This window comes from Corvus cornix, chromosome 4 (assembly GCF_000738735.6).
Source record: "Corvus cornix cornix isolate S_Up_H32 chromosome 4, ASM73873v5, whole genome shotgun sequence".
Taxonomy (NCBI): domain Eukaryota; kingdom Metazoa; phylum Chordata; class Aves; order Passeriformes; family Corvidae; genus Corvus; species Corvus cornix.
In genome coordinates this window covers 26,460,941-26,479,827 of record NC_046334.1, presented here as the reverse complement: position 1 = coordinate 26,479,827, position 18,887 = coordinate 26,460,941, and the positions used below count along the sequence as shown (strand labels likewise).

Sequence of the window (18,887 nt, the reverse complement as noted above, 5' to 3'; positions counted from 1 at the left end):
TCTTCTTTTTTGTTTGTTGCAGAATATCTCCAAATTGTTTGGCTTATGGGATATGGAATAATTGAAATGCTTGTCATCTGAAGAATGTATGTTTTCTTTCTTTTCTCCTGACTCTTAAGAGGTACAATGTAGGATAGAAAAAGAGTTGAAGTAGGAAACACTTGTATTCTCTATCTGATATTAAGACTTGAGCACAGAAACTTTAGAAAACCTTTTACAACAAAAGCTGAATAAGGGCTAGAAGTCCTAGGCTTTGGCTTGTCATTGGATCATCTTCCTTCATCTTACTCTGCATTGAAACTAGTTAGCTGACAGATGAAAATGCAGATAAGTCTTTTCCCCAGCCTGATCTACAGGCATGAATATAATTTGGTTCTTGATGCAACGTCGTACATGTGCTTTGTTTTATTAGATGTTTTACAACGTGAAAAGGGATGACCAATTATGAGTCACCTCCCCAAGAGATGCTTATTCTCAGTTTGCAAAAGGGGCTGATGAAAGAGCATGAAAGGGGGGTGTGGTTTTCATAGCCTGAATGTTTCATAGAAGAGTTGGCATCATTTGGGGAGGAGATGTGGGTGTTAATTGCAGGACTGTCATAAGGAAGTTGTGTACAGAAGAGAAGCCCAAGCTAGCTAGGGAGGGAGCCTGATGTGTGGGTGTGAAATGAGACTGGGATTAGTACAGACAGGCTTGAAATCAACAGGAAACCTGACAGTGTGTTTGGTTTCCCAAGTTGTGTTTGTTGTATCACGTAGAGCATTTATACCAATCAAACAACATTAGAAAGGGGAAGAAATATGAAATGATACTTCATAATAACCACTAGTTCCTGGTTTTTATATACCCAGGTGTTCTTTCAAATTGATTAGAAAGAATACAAATAGCTGGTAGATTATAATTAAATATTAACTGTCTGGTAAACTCTTGTGCTTTGTTGTTTTTGAACCACCAAACTCCTTATGAAAATGAACACTATCTTTCAGCAGTTTGTTGCAATTCTTGATGCTGATGGGAGACTGTTTTGTGAAGTGGGAAGCAAGGATATTATTCTTCTCATAATAACCTGCACTGCTCTGTAAAGATTAGGGAGGCGCCTGGTTTCTCTGTAATAGTTTGTACAAGTTCCCAAAGTATCATATCAAAGTATCTTTAGGAAAATGAGGGGCTATACATAGGCTGATGCTTGACAAGTTAAGTATTCAGTATATTATTGATTCCACTATCAGAATGAATCCATTGGCAACTCTGACAGTGTTGCAATCCTGTTTTATTAAATGCAGATCATTCAAATGTTTCTGAATATCAAGCCTTGTCTAAAAGCTCAGCTAGCAGGGTGTTTGTCTGGAAGAACTACATATTCCCAAGACTAATGGCACCTTATCCAAAATTTATTGAGTATAAGCTTTTACATGTACTGACCCTACAGCTAATCCATGATTCTGTGGCTGTATGGAAGCAGCTTTGGTTGCCAAAGTGACTATTTGTCACTCAGTTGCTGTAGGTAAGAGTTCTTCAGATGGTTTGTAGAAATAGAATTTAATATCTTGCACAATGAAGAGAATTCTATTTCTTTCTCCAAAGAGAAAACAAAAGAACAATTGTTAATTTAAACTAGAGTCTGGTCTTACTCTTTATTTCTAGCAGTGTAAAGCTTTCACTTGGCTGTTTCTTCTTTCCCTGACTTAAAATCTAGTTATGCTAATGGAAAGGCAGTACAGTCACCAATGGTAGGACATGACATGAACCAACACAATGATGTGAAGTCTTTCTTTAGTTCTCATTTCTTCCTAATCCGTGTTTGTGTAACTCCTCAATTTTACTAATGTGTTTGAATTCCTATTGGTTTAGCTAACAGCAGTAATGAAAAAAACCCCCTAATTCCTTAACATAAAAGCTTTAGTATCTAGTCTAAGATTGTTAAGTCTCTGTGATTATCAACTCTAGTCCCAACTGTTCTTAAATCCTGAGTGGTTTTTGTTGGAAAATATTAATGCATCGGGAGCAAATATGTTCCCATAAATTTTAGTTTTCAATTAAACTTTTCTGCATAAGGCTTTAATATATTCAGGTTGGAATGTTAGAATGACCAAAGACACAAAGTGAAAAAACTCCATTAGTTTATGTGCAGTATCTTAGGATCGTGTTTCCTTTCAGCTGTATTCTTTTTGAGTTGTGGTGTTGGGGTTTTTTTGTTTATTTGTGGTTTTTTGGTTGTTGTTTTTTTTTTCCTGGTGTCAGTTTGTAGAGTTTTGAGTTTGTTCTCATTAAAAAAATTACAAAAATTATGAAGACTCAGACTTGTGAGGAGAAAAATGTCTTTTTCATTCAGCAGTGAGTTTGATATTAGGAGCAAGCCAGTAAAAGCTTGATTACTGACAGTTATCTGAAATGAATATTATAGAGCATGATCCCATTTTACTGATGTAAGTAATTTTTAAACTGCCTTGAGTTTCACAAAATGTTAATAGAAAATAGCTATTACATTATTTTACTCTTTCATAGGATTCCTTGGGCTAGTTACAGGCTACTTTGCATGGCCTTCTTGAGGAACCAGTGATGTTCTATAAATAATTCAAATGGTTCTGATTTCTAATCTTTCATCACTATACACTAGCATACAAATTTGCTCTCCCTGTGATGCTGAGGGAGAGGTCCATAAAGGACACATCCACCTGTCAGTTCACAGAATATAAAGATGTATACGTGGCTTTCATAATGCATAAGACATTTTTTCTTTCTCAGCTCAAGATAAACAAGGAAAAAACTCATGTATGTATCACACAATGTGAGCTATTCATTGTTAAGTTTCAGGGTAAGTCATAAAGAATGTTTTGTCCAACCATCTTGATTTACTTGTCATTGCTTGTGTCTTGAGTTTAATTAGGTAAGTTCATATTTTGCCCTGAAGAACTAAGCACGGTGCAGGGAAGTTAGCAGTGTGTAATGGTGGATAGAGGCCACTGGCATGAGGAGATAGAAAAGTACAACTGGTTTTCTGATCATAGTGACAACAGTTTTTCTTAACTTTGGTCTTGTGGAAATAAACATGGTAAGTAGGTATTGTTTCAAAATTGGCTACACCTTAGTACTAAATCAGTGTAAATTGTCCTTGGTAGCAGCCCTATAAAACCTAAGGGAATTTGTAACCATTCTGAATAAAGGATATTTGGTTAATGTGATGTTAGAAATTCAGAGATTTTATGATAGACATAAGGAAACCACAAAAAGAAAACCAGGAAAAAACTGATTATGTTTTTCATAATAAAACTGATTATTATCAACATAGCAGTTTTATGTTTTATTTGGAGGAAAAGCCCACCATTGTGGTTACAGCTATCTTAGAAGGAAAAAGATTCATACCAAATAAGATTGTAGAACAAAATCTTGAAGGATCAAATTTTCAATTGACACGTTTTCCTGTGCATCATTGTTCTTTAGATCCTGATATTTTTTTAAAACAAAGAGGGTTTTCAGGTAAAGCTAGTGTCAGTTAGTTAAATGGTTTTAGAGTGTGCATTATTATTTCAAAATATAAACTTAGAAGAAATGAAAGAGAAGAAGAGTAAGATACGCTGTTAATATATAGGCCTGCAAGAACAGATTGAATTGGAAGGCTAAATGTTCGTTAGATTTTGATTTTGGTTTTGCAGCGCTAGAATCCGTTGGGTTGAATAGAAACATATCATAGAAACCTCTCTGTAGCTGTTGTCAGACAAGCTTCTTGTTCATCAGACAAGCTTCTTGTTCATCAGACAAGCAATGGAGATGTTTGATGTGTTTGTTGTATATGGAGCAGTGGGGATCACTGAGGGTTTTGAAGTTGAGCTGTCCTCACAGTAGGAGTTGATGGGAGAGAAGGGGGCAGGAGAATATGTGCGTAGTCCCAGCATATGGTAGTGTCCTTGGCCACCTGCAGTCCATGGTCTTATTTAGTAGTCTTTCAATTCTATAAATTCAGTGGGTTTTATCTTTTTCTTTCAAAATTGTTTTAAAAATCATCAGTGCTTTTGGTAACTCTTATGGCCTGTAACAATGAGTTCTGTAATTTGTCACAAATTGTCACTTGAGCAGGAACAGAGATGGGAAGAAGAGCTATCCAGAGGAGGGAGAATGCAAGATCCAAGTTCCGGGTGTCTAAATTGTGTATCACATACTAATTTTAATTTTTTTAAGGACTCTGTGTATTGTATGTTTCAGAGCTATGAAGGTATATTGTCATTCAATTTTCTGATTAATCGGAATTTTTTAAAACTCTGGTTTGCTACAAATAGAACTGGATTAATGAAAAATTAATTGCATCTACTGCAAGTGTACTGTTGGGCTTTTTAAAGCATTGTTTGTGGCCTTTGTTTCATATAAAGTTCAATGTTCTGAAATGCACATTGAATATTTCTATTGTAAGTCTATTAAAACAAGGATTTGTACACTGTAAGTATAACATTATTGAAAAGGAATTTTGGATAAACCTTTTTGCTACCCAGATTAGATTAATGAGATTTTCTGGCAGTTCTTGAGGTTTAAAGTGAAGAAATGGGCTGGGAGTAAAGTAATTTATTCCATTGCCACACACATGCTCAAGTTTGCAAAATGCAAGATAAGCAGAATACTTGTTTCATCTACTTTGTGGCTCTATTAACGGAAATAAACTGTAGCTTATCTTAACCAACAAAAGGTGGAAGTGATTATTTAAATATAATGCATGCCTGATATAATGCATATAATGCATTGCTTACTGAAACTAGCATGTAGTTTGCAATATGATTTATTGTAGTATTCTGTTTATGTCCATTCAGTTTGAAAGCTTCCCCTTTCTTCCAGTAAAGTGCTGCAGTGCATTTTATACACAAGCTGTTCTGTTGTAGGCTGTTTCCACATATTGCAAAGGTGTGTAGCTAACTGCTATCTCATTTGAAGATTTTTTTTTTGAAGCTTGCACAGAAACTGCTTTATGAAACACATGGGATTTTTGCCTCTCTCCTAGTAGGAACGTAATATGCAAGAGGAAGGGAAAATCTCTTGCTGTATTCTAGATGTGGCACAGAGTCAGTGTGTGACAATATGTGAATGTCTTTGCTTGAATCTTTTGCTAAAGGGACTAACCTACTACAGAAGGAGGCTAACCTGAAATGATACTGAAACTTTGACCGAGAGTCGGTATTCTTCTAGATAAAATTCCTGTAACTCCTTGACTTGATTGGCACTACTCTGGGATTTACTTTACCAACATCAATATTTTGTTCCAATGAAGAGCTGTTGGTGTTAGTCAGTTTAATCACTGTATCAATTGAAATCTGAGAGCTTTCTGAAGAAGTTTGGGATCCTTCAGATATAAAAAGGCGTACTAGAAACTAACTTGGTGTAAGTAGCACTTAATATTGATTTTGTTCAACAGCATTTTTTTCACTTTATAGTTGTTGTTCACTTAATAGCTGCCCAGTTATACTGGGAAGACATGTAACATCATTAAAAAAAAAACCCTACCCCGCAACTCTATCTCAGGATGTTGCTATTTAATCAGTTTTGCTGATTTTTTTTGCATCCTAATGGGCTTTGCTTGAGTTGAGAGTTTGTTCTTTCTGTGTTGAAATTACATTGATGATCTCTAAAATGTTGTGGATTATCAAGTGACCTATGCAAAATATGCTTTCTACACTCTGGCAGCTGAGTATTACTGTTGTAGGATGTGCTGGAGAGAGGAACCTTCATTTCAGCCTCGTGATATAATTGCTCAGGTACACCCTTGAGCAACCAGTTGCAACGGAAAAAATGAATCTTTTGAAGAGGCTTTGGTAATGAAGTTTTTACAGTGAATTCAGTAACCTTAACATTTAAGTTGCAGTACAGTCATTAAAGATCTAATTACTTATCTTCTAATTTCAAAAACAGACTCGTAAAACACTCTGACTATAATGTCATTCTGTGGGTGATTCTAGTGAGTAAGTAGGCTATAATATGATACTGGGCAAAAAGTGTGTGGACTAATAGTTCACTGCTTTGGAAATGTCGTAGTATCGTCAGTGAATGCAAGAGAACATTAAAAAGCTGGAGCCTCATCAATTTATGAAGGATTATAAATTATGATAACAGATGAGGGGGACTTGATAACCAAGGAAATCTTTCAGTTCCAAGTCCTAATGAAGGTCATGACACAGGGAAAATCTTTCAAAAGCCAAAGTAATTGAAGTATTTATCTTCTGAAAACAACTTAGAAACTTCAGCATAACTTTTTGCAATTTATGGATGGCAAGACAGAAACTTTATTTTGCTGGGATTAAGGAAGTAATGGTAGGCATCATCCCAGGAGCAAGTCAGAAAAGTATTATGCCTTAGAGGGACAACTTACTTTCCTGTTCCTCTCCTTATTTTAAGACTGCAATATTATCGGTCTGTTTTCCTTTTCAAAACTGTGTCACCTCTACACCAAAGTGCATTTTAAGGTGGGAACTAGTCTATTTACTGGTGCCGTAGTAGATGCATTTTGGAATTGATTCCCTCCGTGCCAAGAATCTTTGAGGGTGGGATAGAATAGATGAGAAGTTGCTGTCTCCATGGTTATTTTTCTTTTTGGCCAGGTAGGGAGAGGCACAGTCCTACTTTTAGCTGTGTGAGATGCAAGATGATCTGCTGGCCTCCAAGGGTCGTGCTTAACTTGGAATTGGCTAAATGCAGAATTGAAGGTTTAATTTTAGAGAAATAAAACAGTAGAGCAATCTTTGAGAAACCAGATGACTTTCAATTCCAGAGGAAAGGATGCGAAAAGTTTACTCTAGAAAAATAATGATTTTTTAAATTAATTTATTTGCAAAAAGAGATTAATCTCTGGAAATGTTTTCCCTAGTGGTCATATTCAGTATACCTAATGAATTTTTGTCCAGTTCTGCAAGTGTTTCGTATAGTATTTCTTTGCATCTCTTTTATCAGTTTGTGTCCCTTACCAGAGGTACAGTGGCTGCTAGGGCAGAGAATATTGTTCTTAAATTAGTCAGTTCAGAATTAGGTGAGACCTGGAATCTGGTGTTTCTGGTGATATTTTGAACATGTTTGCTGCTGGTAAGTTTGAATTATTCTAAGATTATTGCTGAAGAACTAACACAGCATTAATTACTGTCTCTAAATCTTCAGAATCTGGCTTGTTGACTCTAAATATGCAGTTATGGTAATAAAAATCAGGGAATAATTCTAGGAGCAGCGGAGCTGATGGAGTCTCTGTCCAGGGTGGACGCTGCACAGCCTTCCCAGGCTCTGTTCCCAGTTTGCAGTGACATGGGCTTACTCCCTTCTGTTTTACTCTTCCTTGAGCTGCTGCTGAACTGACTTGCTTGTGAACTGAGCAGTAAGTACTGTGTAAGTGTGCCAGGGATGTGGGACATGGGATAGGACCTCGTTCCTGTGGGAGTCGTGAACTGTTCTGCTCCTTCACCGCATCTTTTGGAGCAATGCTTTTAGTAAAAAACCTATCAGGGATTCTCTAGGTAACTGTTTTGTCCTAGAAGGATACAACTGAAACGAAGATGAATTGCTAATCTTTGGGTATTAAAATTCATAGCCTAGAAAGCTTTGTTGCATCTTAAACTTTAAGACCATGCAACTGCATTCTGTTTTCCTTTTATTGGTGTAAATCTACCTTCATTTCACTGAAAGTGAGCCTAGCATGCAGCTGGAAAGAAAAATTCAGGCTATTTGATGAGATGCAGTTGAAGAAATCCAGTGAGACAAACTAAGATGAATGAACATGTGGGAAGCAACTACAGTCAAAGTGAATCATATCTTGCATTTTAAGAAATACAAACTAGTAGGAGGGTAGGAATAAAGGGCTTGCAGCGAGTAAGCCAGTTGCCTAGAGCTGGGTATCTAACAGTAGTTAATTTGGGAGATGAAGTTATTGTCCCATTGCATTGCTTTCCTAAAAGAAATGAGGTAAAACTGGTCTGGCACTTTTGAAAGGCAATACAGCAGCTGAATCAGTATTGTGAATGAGCCTGTTCAGAACTTGTGGCTTTTCCTGAAACCCTTCCTGAGTGTGGCGGGGGGAACAAAACAAAAAAACCCTCAACCAAATGATAAAAAACCACCTCAAACAAACAAAAAGCAAAACCAAACCAAAACCAAAAAATCTGGAGCAGTTACTTATTCTCTTTTATGAATACTTTGGTTTTTCCTATTATTATGGAAATTTTTTTAGTGTTTGCATGATTATCTTACAAATATGTACTCCAGAAAAACATCTGAACTGTTATAGGGCAGTGTGTCTTATATCTGTATCTTCTAAAATGCAAAGTGGGGAGGTCATGTAGGTGCAGTTTTCAGATGTATGTGTTGTTCTTTTTGTATTGCCTAGCATGTTACTAATAGTAAGACAACGTGCTCTGTCATCATGTTTCATTTACCATGTCACTATTAGCTTCCACAGAAGTTCTTAAGTATTCTGAAACAATATGGGCTTTGAATCTAATTGAGACAAGCCTGGTGCTGGATACTTTTGGAGGACATAGATCCCATTCCCCTTCTCCTATCAAGTTAGAGAATTTGTGTTGGGTGATACTTTTTTACATCTTACATTTTAAACCTGTATGGTATATTATCTTAGTTGAGCCTCTTAACAAAATTCTCTGTAGTAGCATACAAAAGCCGTAAGCATCTCATGATGTAGAATAATTGTCTTTAAATTATCCATAGGGGATTTGTTGGAACAACTGATCCCTGCAAGTGGGATTCCCACTTACGTTCATCAGGAGTGAGAAGATGCCACCATCTTCCCTCCCCTCAGCATGCTTGCAGCCTGAGCAGAGAATGCAAAGATAGGGTCTTACTTGTGGAAGTGACCAGGTGACAGCCTCTGTGCCTCTAAATTGCTGCCCAGGTGGAGTAGCCCAATCTGTGATCTTCCAATCACATCCTTTTGAAAGGAGATCAGTGTGTGTACATTTTCCATCTTCTAGACTGCTTAAGTCCTAAGAGGTTTTCAGAGACCTTTTTTGTATGAGTCAGGAGAGCAGTGGTTAGGTAAATGCACATCTCTTGTGGTTAAATATTTTAGTTGCCACAAGTTGACTCTACATCCTTTCCTGACTCCTGCACAATTAGCATGAGAGTGTTCACAGAAAAGGAATCTATCCCCGGGGATGTGCTGTGTTTGTCTGTGGAGCACAGGTAGTTATTTTCTTGCTCATACACTTAGGTTTATACTCAAAGTACTCTTTAAGCTGCTTGTATTCCTAAGTGGGACTGTTTTTCATCTATCACCATTCTATTTCCATTCGCTTATCACCATTTATCTTTGTGATGCATAGCATGGATAGATGACAAAAAGGTTGAAAGTGTATCTTGGGTTTCTAGAAAGAAAAAATTATTTTTTCATTTTGATAAAAATACCACTGACTTACTATGCTTATACTAGTATCTCTGTATATTTCAATTTTTATTTTGGTTTCTTGCTTATTAGCTTCGGTGAGAATCACTCACAGCTCATCCCATCTGTATCTGGTATTCAAGGACTTATGCACTTTTCATTAAACTGCATACATGATTTTGACTTGTGGATGATAGAAAATGAAAGGTGAAAATGGAATGGCTACAGAGTTTTTAGAACTGAATAATTCCCCAACCAAGTTATGCAGTTACTTCAAGTGAAAAATTAACAACCTACTGTGCTTGGCATTTTAATAATGTATAGTAAGCTGGTCCCATGTCTGGGGGTTTTGTTTCTTTATTTGCTTTTTATTCTGTGGGGGATTTGTTTTATTTTGGTTTTTTTAATGTTTTGGCACATCAAGAATCAAGGACATTTATGGCATAAGGCTTATTTAATGCATATGTAATTGTTCAATTTTTTTTGAACAGAAAGATGTCTGCATCTCAAACTCTAGTTTTTATGTTCAAGTTGTAGATATCGAGGACTTGATATACTTTAGGTATGGCAGTTATGGGATTTGACCATGAATTTAGAAATTCATATTCAGTAAGTCTGCCTCCATATTAAGTATGCAGCAGCTCAACTCCTGACAGCAACGTGTATTGGCTTGGATGTGTATTGCTGTGTATGTGCAGGGTGATGGTAGGGGTTTTAACACTCAGGTACAGTACAGAAGAGGCTGATTAGTGTTTTAAGCACTGTAAATCATATAACTCTATCTTTTGTTTTCCATTTTTGTTTTTCTTTACTTCTTCCCATCACTTTTTGCCTGTTAAAAAAAAAAGTTGGTTTTGTTTTCTTCATTAATCCTGTTTGCTGAGTCTGGGTGGGAAGTTTCTGTCAGAGGATGTGACAATGATACTTCTTTATTGTTGAGGCAGAAGGGAAGGGGAAAGGACACAGTTCACTGCACTAGGGAGTTGTTTGAGTTGTTGTGGTGTGCAGAGTGGAAAAGACTGTATTCCTTTTAAAGTCCTGAGCTTGAGGCAGTAATACTAAGCTTTGTTCTACCTCTTCAGTCTCCCTGCTATGTATAAAAGTAGTTTCCAGCGTGCGAGAGGGCACTGTCTGAGCTAACCCTGGCAAAGGTTTCTATTCCCATCCTGGCTGAGAAGGAGAGGAGAATGTGGAAGTAGTTTTTTTGGGCTTCTAGTAAAAATAAAAGCAGGTCTCAATCCACAGCTATAGCTAGAGAGTCTGCTGTGGTTGTTTCCTGTGGATTTTGATGAGTCATTTGAACACATAGGATGTTCTTGCAAGTTGTATTTACCCAAATACTGCAACACCTCGAAAACAAACAAAACCTCAGCATCAGCTCTTAACTCTGATTTGTATGAAGTTATTTGGTTCTTTGACAAAGTGCTCTGCAGATCTAGGATTTTTGTACTGTGCTGGTTTTGGACTCAGGTAGAGTTAGTTTTCTTCACAGTGACGAATATGAGGCTGTGTTCTGGATTTGTGCAGAACACACTAATGATAATTGAGATGTTTTAGTTAGTGCTGAGCAGGACTTACACAGAGCCAAGGCCTTCTCTGCCTTTTGTACTGCCACATTGGTAAGGAGACATAATCTAGCAACATGCAGAATCGTAGACTTGGTTTGTGAATGGTACCACATCTGATATATGAAGGACTCCTGTGGAGATGAGTGCTTTGTGTTGCTGCTACTTGAATTGTTCTGTAGAAAACAGTTTGGATTCAGTGGTAGTGATGCTGAGCCAAACCTAATGAAATTCAGCCACTGTGGGCTGCTGTTGCTTTTTGGTTCATCTACTCACTGTTGGCTTGAAAACAAAACACAGGGTTTGTGTTTAGAATTAATTGTGGTTTATGTAGCAGGACTGACCTTCCTAGTGCTCTCAGTTATAAGCTTGAAAGATACAAGTTGTGAGAGAAAATTCAACCTAAGTGGATTTAAAGGTTAGTGTTTGGATACCTCTATTAATTGCTTAGTGTTTCTTATCTAGAATTGTCAAGGCGTATCTCAGCCACTTTAGTTGGGTGCTCAATTGTCATAGAATCATTTTGAGTATTAGTGCACATTTAAAATAATTCCAACAACTAAGCAGATATCCCCCTGGCTCCATTACAAATATGCCTTAAGGTGCAAAATACTTGAAGGTGACTTCCTATTTCCAGCTTGCACTTCATCAGCAAGGTGATTTGTAACATGTAAATGTAATTGATAGCTCTGCCTGGAATCTGGAGGCTTTGCATAATTCTATTCCTTACTGCTAATTAGTCCACTAGTCAGTTGCTTCTCATATGATCCTTTATATTTTGACAGTCCTAAGAGCAGTATTCATCTTTCACAGACGTTTCTCTAAAACCAGCAGACATTCTGTTAAACTCAGAGTCTCAAGTGGGATACTGAGTGAAGGCTCCAAACAGAGGTTCACAACCGAAATATTTTAGGGAGGTGACCTGACCTCTGTCAGCACTAAACTTTTTGGTGTTCTTCACCACACCTGTGCCCTCCAGCACCAATATTTGAGGTGCCCTCACTGGTCTGGCTATTGGGTTCCATGAGGCTGCTTTCTAAAACTGCTTTCAAAGCAAGGTGCCATTCTCTATACTTTCCAGACATTCTGTGGAGGATCAAGTCAGTTCTTGATCAAGTCTTAGTTAAAGTAAATTGCTTAAGAAAAGCAGACTCTTGTTATTTAAGCAGTATTCTCTCTGGAGAACCGCATGTTCCAAACACTTCGTTATTTTGAAAATTCTGTTTCTGAAGATTAAATTCTACATGAGTCTCTGTTACAGTAATCTATTGGTTTGAGATTGGATTTGCTTGTTGCTAGTGCCATGAAAATGTATTTAAGAAGGACTTTGTGGCATTTCAGTGCAAATGAATAATAAGAGATGGGTGTATGCCAGACTTATTTTCATAAAAATGTAGTAGAAGAAATTATTTAAAGCTTTCTCTTGCATTGACATACTGAAAATTAAGCCTATGAAGCACTAAAAAAATGAGAGAGAACAGGAGTTGGTTGGAGCTGGGTTGGATTAATTTTGTGCCTGGATCTTTGTGCTGTGCTTCTTAGGTGTTTTTTTTTTTTTGTTATTTTGAATTCAAAGAGAAATGTGAACAAAACGTGATTTGTGTCCAACAAAAGAAGGGGCTATAGCTGATAAAAATTATTAAGAAATCCATCTGGTTGCAAGAGTTGACCTGAAGTCTCCCTTTGTTTTCTCCACCTGTCATTGATTCTGCCACTGCAGATGATGAGGATATGCATACATATTCGTAGTGCAGAAAGTGCTTGAGGTTTCCAACAGTGTTAACTCAGGATGAGGATAGTGGCTTACACAAACCACTCAGATCCCTGCCATCATCTACTGCTTGGAGGAAGTGGCAGACCATCATCCAAAGTACTGCACCTCTCTCCTCACTGTAAATCTGTCAACTGTTGAAGATCAACCATGTTCTGAGGGTGTGTCATAGTTATTTCTATTTTCTATGCACTAGCTCTTGGAACCCGACAATGTAGAATAATATTTTGGCAATATAAGATGCAAATTAAACAAATTCATTGACTATCCCAAAAATGTAGTTTGGGAAGTAACTCAAATCTCAGTTTGTTCTGGTCACAGTGGGTCAGCCTTATGTCCCATAAGTGAGATTATTGTTTGTGTTGCTTTGCGCAGGGGTGCAGATGTGAACATGTTTTTAGATGACGATTTTCAAGGTGTGTTGTTCTGCTACAGGCTGGAACCTTCCTCTATACCTCTTTGGGTTTTTTTTTTTTTTCCTAAATACTGGTGCTGTTTTTTTTTTTTTTCCTGGCAGTAAATATGGCTGTCTAACATTCAGTTTTTCAGCACATACTCTGCTCTTAATGAATGTGATCATTTACACAGTGTCACTGTAGTATTGGCATGCTAAATAATTTAGAGAGCTGTGGCAGGTAGATAGCTCTGTGGTGTCTATGTTACTATGGCAATACATTTGCTTAATGTAAATATTAGTCATTCTGACCGTATGAATCTCAGAGCTTCTGACATTATTAGCTGTGTCTGGGAGGTGGGAGTCTGTGTATCTGAAAGAAAAGTTGTTCTGGCAATATTAATAGTTTAAAGATTACTTTCTTTTTCATAATTCCTTCTGCTTTGTGACCGAGCTACATAATCTATTGATTAGAATGAACAGAGCAGAACATTTCTCTTATTTTTTTATCATGGTTGTAATGCAGCTCCATTATAAAGAAATAGATAACTGTATTCTGATCCTCTAAAAATTCAGCTGACTGAAATGATAGGAAATAGGATCTTGAGGGCCATCAGCTTTGCTCCTGAACACAGTCAAGGCAGTTTAGATGCACAAGAAATAAAATCAAACTTGGAAGAAAAATTTCTGGGGTATTAGATTCAGTTCCCTGACTTGAAGAGGAAGCTAAGCCTAAGGGACTTTTCCATCCCCTCTATGGGTACCAGCAGGTAGAGAATTACTTAAGAAGCACCTAATTTGTCAGAAAATTAATGCATAAACAATATGTTAATGAAGTTTGTTTCTGAAATAGTTTTTTAGATTTTTTTTAGTCCATTTTTATGGACCATTTCCAGGGAAAATGAACTACCTTCTGCAAAATCTTCTCTTTACTGCCAACTTATTCATGATTGTATGAACTATTCTTTGTTATGATCTGCTAGCACCTTTGAGGCAACTAATAGAAGCAGCAGAAGAATTAGATCACAGTTGATAGTGTATATAAAAGTTTGGTCACTTCAAGCCATGAATACTGAATGTACTCCAGTAGTATTTGTAACATTTTATGTACTTTTTGAAACCTCAGTGTGTTAAACTGCTAAGCTTAAGATCAGTTTTAAAAAGATGATTTGTCTGGAATATTCTGCCTTTTCCCTGTATTGAGAATTGTCCCCACCCTTCCTGCCAAACATCTGTAATGCAGAAAAGGAAAGCATGGTATGCAGTGAATGATGTCTTTAATTATTTGTAGGGTAGATTATACTGGAGGTTTCTGTGTGCTGCAGTCTGACATCAGTGCTCAGCATCTATCTGTGTTTGGCCCATTATCTGTCAAAGAAGGAAATAATTCAAAAAACAGTAGTAGCCAAGCAAAGACTTCTGGTTTCTTTGAATTTCACAGAAGAGATTTTGCTGGACTTGTATAAGTGTTCCTTACCTTTTCTGTCTCTGAGATGATAAAACTTTTGCTGTCAGTGCTTGCACCTAAGGCAAAGCTCCTTACTGGACAAGAATACAAACTAGAGTTGTTGCCTTTCCATGGCACTGATGCTCACAGATGCTAGTCTGGAACTCAAGTTAACCTAGGAAAATTAATTATTTACCACATCTTTTCCCGACAAGCCTGCCTGTGGGAATACTGTGCTGTTGGCTGTCTCCTCTTTAAAAATATAGTATGCTTTAGGTGTCTCTGTTGATTTTAGATGCAGAGAAGTATTGAAACATTTAGATTCAGAATGCCTACCTAGTATTAGCATAGTTGAAATAGCAATTGGAGGGGCTTCTCTGTTTATGCTTTTAGTAAACAAACCATACTCATAAAATGGCTTGGGAAAAGCCACATCCAGCACAATGTATTACAGGAAAAAGACTGCAGAGGCACTTTCTACTCTGTGGGAAGAACCTGTGTAGAGAGACTTGCTCCTGTGGAATCAGGCTGGCAGAGTTCTCCCTTAGGGAAAGAGACTTGATGCTTCTGCTGTTCCGAAGTCACAAGTATCCATTTTCAAGACAGATTTCTGTGAGGGATACTTTGAGCTCTCAACAGTCTTTTCTAGGTTTGGCTGCTGGAACTGCTTTGCGCCACAGGAACATGGCAGAGTGGGAGGGAGGGGATAAGGATGTGTGTTCCCTTGGCATAACTCATACCGAAGGGGTCTGGTGGAGGCTTAGCTGTCTTGGTGAGCTTGTGGCACTAGAATCTACCACTGAAGTAGACTGCTCTCTTTTTTTCCCCCCCCATCTGCAGCACAGGTTTGGGGATGCCAGGCAGTGATGCCATGGCCTCCTACAAGCAGGGGTGCAGTGGAATGCTCCACAGAAAGCTGTGTACCAAATCTTCTCTTTCTGACCTCCACAGCATTTCTTTGCTTCTACTGCTGAAACACGGCATGCCCGTATTTTAAAGCTGGGCTGAAGAAAGTGGAATGGGTTGTGTTACAAGCTGAATGTTTAATTCGGGTGATAAATTGAAAGGAACAAAAGTGTGTTCAAAAAAGCAGTTGCATTTAATGTTTCACACATGATTTGCTCTGCTAGTTTCTTTTACTGTCACAGTGCAAATGCCTTTTCACTTTTCCCCACGGAAGAAAAAAATCTAATTGTTCTGCAGTGCCTTTTTTATGTGTGTAATGAATGTCTGCTTTTGAGCATTACCTTACAAATAAAAAGTGGAGATTTTATCTGTAGTGTTTTTATGCTTTGTGTTGTCATTCTTTATATTCTCCTTTGAAAAGATAATGATGGCAGTTGTGCAGTCCTGTGTATGACTCTCCTAGAGGAGGGAGAGCTAGCACCACTCTCGTGTTGGGATGGAGAGATCCCAGAGGAGCTGTGTTTCTCAAGCTTGTGCTGTGACTGTAAGTTGTTTTTGGACTGGCACATATGAGTCCTCACACTCATGTGTGTTACTGTTGATCCATGGATAGCTGGCACTTAATTATCCCATCTCGCCTTCTTTTCACTGCTGTCACAGGACAAATACATTGCGGAGATTAAAATGGAAAGAATATTATGGCCCTTGTCCTCTTACGTTATCCTTAAAAATGATTTTTGTCTGTTTATGTGCTTACATAGATGTGGCATAAAAATAGATAGGCTAGTTTAAGGTCTAAAGTATATTTCCAGTATCCTTTTCAGTAAATGGAGGTGCTTTTATAGTTGTAGTTTTGACAGAAGATGGTGAAAAAGGTGATAAAAACCCAACAGCTATGGTTTCCAGGGTTTTGTTGTTAATTTTGTTAGTATCTCGGTGCTTTCTTTTTCTGTTAAGGATTAGAAAGTGTATGTCAAGTGTAATTTAATATATTGTAGATACAAAAATATTTGTCACGTAATCCTTATTGTTACTGCAGTAAGAGAGACGCTGTTGAAATCATAGTAACATGCGATGTTTACCTGCCTGTTGCATTGTTAGAACATGGCTTTGGGTTCTCAGAAGGATCAGGAAAAAGGCACAGAAGGCTTGCGCTCCCTCACAGCATGAGCTCAACAGGTGCTTATTTCCAGGTGCAGAAGACTTAACTTCAGAGCTACAGTAATACTAAAGGATGTGATTCTAACATCCTGCTTGGTTATTACAGTTTAATGCCACTCAGCATTATAATTAGCTTTACTAGACATTAATAAGTGGGTTTAATATTCAAACCATGGTGTTGGAGTTAAGTGTGCCAATGAACCTTATCAGTGGAGCAAAATGTAAATTTTAACTCATTTATCTCATTAGTCGTTAATAAGGCTGTGCTTCGCAAATCATGGCTGCATCATCTGCTGATTATACCCTCTGATCTGCTAAGCAAAATAGCAATCTAATAATAGCCCTACGTTGCATGAAATTCTTCCACTGGTGTTCTGAAACACTTCATGTATTTATTTTTTTTCATTTAGGGAGCCTTGATTGTGTCTTACCTCTTCTGCACAATGCCAAAACATAGAAATGAAGGTAAGATGAGAATTCATTGCCCGTAGGCTCTGGGTTTAGAAGTGTTTTGCCAAATAGGAGTTTGTGATGCAGGCTGTAAGTCTAAGTGTGTAGTCTGTGAGTCTAAGAGTGTGGTGCATAGGGATTCTGAGAGTTTTTGGTACGGGTAAATGGCCAGACAATCAACTGAACAATGTTGACTTGCTCCCTTAATAATAATCAGAGCTCTCCAAAAGTCTGTGGCCCTTGTATTAAGGGAGAAACTGAGCTGAGTGATTTGCCTCAGGCCTGTGTACAAAGGAAGAGAATTGGAGGAGAAAGTAAAGTCTAGTGGCTTGAGCTCTTGTGTGCAAGCAGTTACCATTGCAGCTCGTGATGATGATCACTGTGTGCCCTGCATGTTATTCAGACCAAGTAAGAGGAAATTGAACGCATTTGAATTCTTCTACAAGTCCAGTTTTGATGCTTTTTCCCAGCAAGTTGCTCATACAGTGTTGTCTAAGTCTAAAGAAATTTGTTCAGTTCTTCTAGAAATTTTTAAGCTTTGAAGGTTTCCCAGTAAATGTTGGTAAGATTCACTGACTGGGAGTGAACAGGGTTGATTCTGGTGTCTGAGGCAACAAAACTCAGTCATTCCACTTGAAAGCTAATTTGGTTCAGGTTTGCTTCCATGTGGTCTTTTATTTTGAAAAATTTATTCATTCTCAGGTTGAATTTTTTAATGTTTGCATCTCCTTCTAGAGCAACATTAAAGCAGTATTTCAGATACATATGGTCTGTGATGAGAGAATCTGTTTAAATGGTTGCTAGAGGTGCAAGGGGAATCTCTTGTCTTACCATACTGTGTTAAATTGATACTCAAATCCCTTTGTAGTTGCTGAGGAATGTGAGATGGGACAGCTGCTAGCAGTGTATTTTAATAGCAATAGCTACTGCCCGCACAGATGCACAGAGCCTGTTGACTACTTTCGGGGGTAGATGGACTATGCTAGTAGTCATCCATCACAGTACTGTGTTGTATTTTCTGCATTGATCTTAGTGATGGTCAAATCTGTTGGTAGATACATTGTCACAGAGAAAAGTCAGTTTCTTCCCTATTTAGAGAAAACCATGGATTTGGCTCCCAGTCCTGCTGAGTTTGATGATGGAGAGGCATTCCATCTGTACACGTGGGATCCAGTGGTTTTCATTTTAAAGTGTTGGCAACTTTGGGGACTGATTCTTTCCAGTTAGGCTGATTGTTGTGGTATCCATAATTGCAGCTGTATGTGCCTTTGGTACTGGCACTCCTGAAGAGAGGCTTTCATAGTATCATAGAATGGCTTGGGTTGGAAGGAACCTGAAAGATTATCCAGTTTCAGTCCTGCCACCATGGGCAGGGACACCTTTCACTAGATGAGGTTGCTTGGGACCTCATCTGACTTGGCCTTGAATACTTCGGGGATTGGGCATCCACAACTTCCTTGGGCAACCTGTTCCACTGTCTCACTACCCTTTGAGTAAAGAACTTCTTCCTATTGCCTAATCCAAACCCCTCCTCTTGTAGTTCAAAAACATTTCCCCTTGTCCTATCACTGTCTGTAAAAAATTGCTCTCCCTCCTTTTTGTAAGCCCCCTTAAAGTACTGGAAGGCTGCAGTGAGATCTCCCTGGAGCCTTCTCCATGCTGAACAACCCTAGCTCTCTCAGCCTGTCTTTGTAGGAGAGGTGCTCCAGCCTTCAGGTCATCTTTGTGGCCCTCCTCTGGACCTGCCCTAACAGGTCTGCATCTTTCTTGTGCTGAGGATTGTGGACCTTGGTGCAGTATTCAAGGTGTGGTCTCACAAGGGCAGGGTTTTCTTCTGTCCT

The 18,887-nt window shown here is 38.1% G+C and overlaps 1 protein-coding gene across 10 annotated transcripts in view; it reads left to right on the top strand.

The window, feature by feature from the left end:
* FHIP1A (FHF complex subunit HOOK interacting protein 1A) overlaps positions 1-18,887 on the top strand; it is an 81,075-nt gene that overhangs the window by 15,158 nt on the left and 47,030 nt on the right. For 7 of the 10 annotated variants that reach the window (XM_039551531.1, XM_039551529.1, XM_039551534.1 and 4 more), the window contains one exon: positions 17,007-17,061. The exons of the other annotated variants lie outside the window; for them this stretch is intronic. The gene's annotated coding sequence lies outside the window, so the exon portion shown is untranslated. The remainder of the gene's footprint in view (positions 1-17,006; positions 17,062-18,887) is intronic. 10 annotated transcript variants of the gene reach the window in all.